Below are 1834 nucleotides of genomic sequence, written 5' to 3'. Positions count from 1 at the left end.
AAAGAAAGAAATGGGTCACAAATTACCTTTCACAAATGTTATGGATTCTGTCTCAAATAAGAAACTTAAAATTATTTCAGTGAGGCATTATTTATTTATTTATTTATTTTGAGACAAAGCCTCAAGCAGTCACCCTGGGTAGAGTGCCATGGCATCACAGCTCACAGCAACCTCCAACTCCTGGGCTTAGGCGATTCTCTTGTCTCAGCCTCTCAAGTAGCTGGGATTACAGGCACTGGTCCCAACACCCAGCTATTTTTTGGTTGTGGTTTTCATTGTTGTTTGGCAGGCCTGGGCTGGATTCGAACCTGTCAGCTCTGGTGTATGTGCCTGGCGCCTTAGCCACTTGAGGTAGGTGTTATTATAAATCAGTTGTACAGTCAGGAACCAGGCTAGGTTTCATTCCCACCTTAGCCATGTATTGGCAGTAATGATCATCATGAATGGATTATTTAACCTCTGCCTGTTTCTTGCCTGAAAAATGAGTTTAATAATAGTGCATATCTCAAGGTTGTTGGAAATAACATATACACATATAAGAAGCATTAAAAATGGAGCCTGACTGGGCATGGTGGCTCATCCCTGTAATCCTAGCTCTCTGGGAGGCCAAAGCAGGATTATTCAAGCTCAGGAGCTCAAAACCAACCTGAGTAAGAGCAAGACTCTGTCCCTGCAAAAAATAGAAAAATTAGCTGGGGATTGTGGCATGTGCCTGTAGTCTGCAGTAGTCAGGAGGCTTCGACAGGAGGAATCACTTGAGCCCAGGAGTTTAAGGTTGCCGTGAATTATGGAGATGCCACTGCACTGTACCCAGGACAATAGAGTGAGACTCTCTATCAAAAGGCAGGGAGTGGGGTGGCTGTTACAGTCATAGCTGATATATGAAAACCTATCTTTTCTGGGCTCAGAAATAACTAACAAGAAAAAGAAAAAAATGAAAAGTTCATGAAATATATTTTCACTGAACAGCAAGTAGTTACAGTGTGGTTGGAATATAGCATGTGAAAGACGAGGTTGCAAAAGTAGACTGGGAGGTGGGAGGCCCAGGGAGGGCCTTAAATATATTGGCTTAGACTGCTGAATTAGAATCTGCAAGCACTGGGAGAACCATTGAAAGTTTAAAAAAAATAATCATATAGGAAAACTGACATTTGGAAGTAATGCACAGTTCTGTGAATTTTAACAGGTGTAGATTTATGTAACCACCACGACAGTCAGGCCACAGAACAATTCCCTTGTCCCATCACACCTTCCCCATACCCCTAACTCTGGCAACCACTCCTCTGTGCCTACAGTTTTGTCTTTTTGAGACTCTCATAAATGGAATCATACACTACATAACCTCTTGCATTGAATGGTTTTGAGTAGAGAAGTGACTTGGTTAGGGCTATTCCTGGAAGATCACTTTGGTGTTTGTGTAAAGGATGGATTAGAGGGTAAAATGAGAAGCCAGGAGACCAGCTGCAGGAGTTCAGACTAGAGATGGCTGTTCCTTTGGCACATGTGGTACATATTCATTAAAAGGCTCATTGTAGTTAATGAAACAGCTGTGGGAAGAAAATGAAACAAAAGTAGGCCATGTTTACATATTAGTATGATTACCCAGAGGTTATAATACCACACCCACAACAACCTAGGCTACAGAAGAACACATACAGTATAGTCCAAATTTTATTTTTTTTAAAGATATTTGTATCTATGTATTGTATTCATAGTAAAATGTCTGGAAAGTGTATAAATATATACTAAGATCTTTTTTTTTTTGGACGGGGCTGGGTTTGAACCTGCCACCTCCGGCATATGGGGCCAGCGCCCTACTCCTTTGAGCCACAGG

This window comes from Otolemur garnettii, unplaced genomic scaffold (assembly GCF_000181295.1).
Source record: "Otolemur garnettii isolate 467f Iridium unplaced genomic scaffold, OtoGar3 scaffold00125, whole genome shotgun sequence".
NCBI lineage: Eukaryota > Metazoa > Chordata > Mammalia > Primates > Galagidae > Otolemur > Otolemur garnettii.
Note: the sequence above shows the minus strand (reverse complement) of the source record.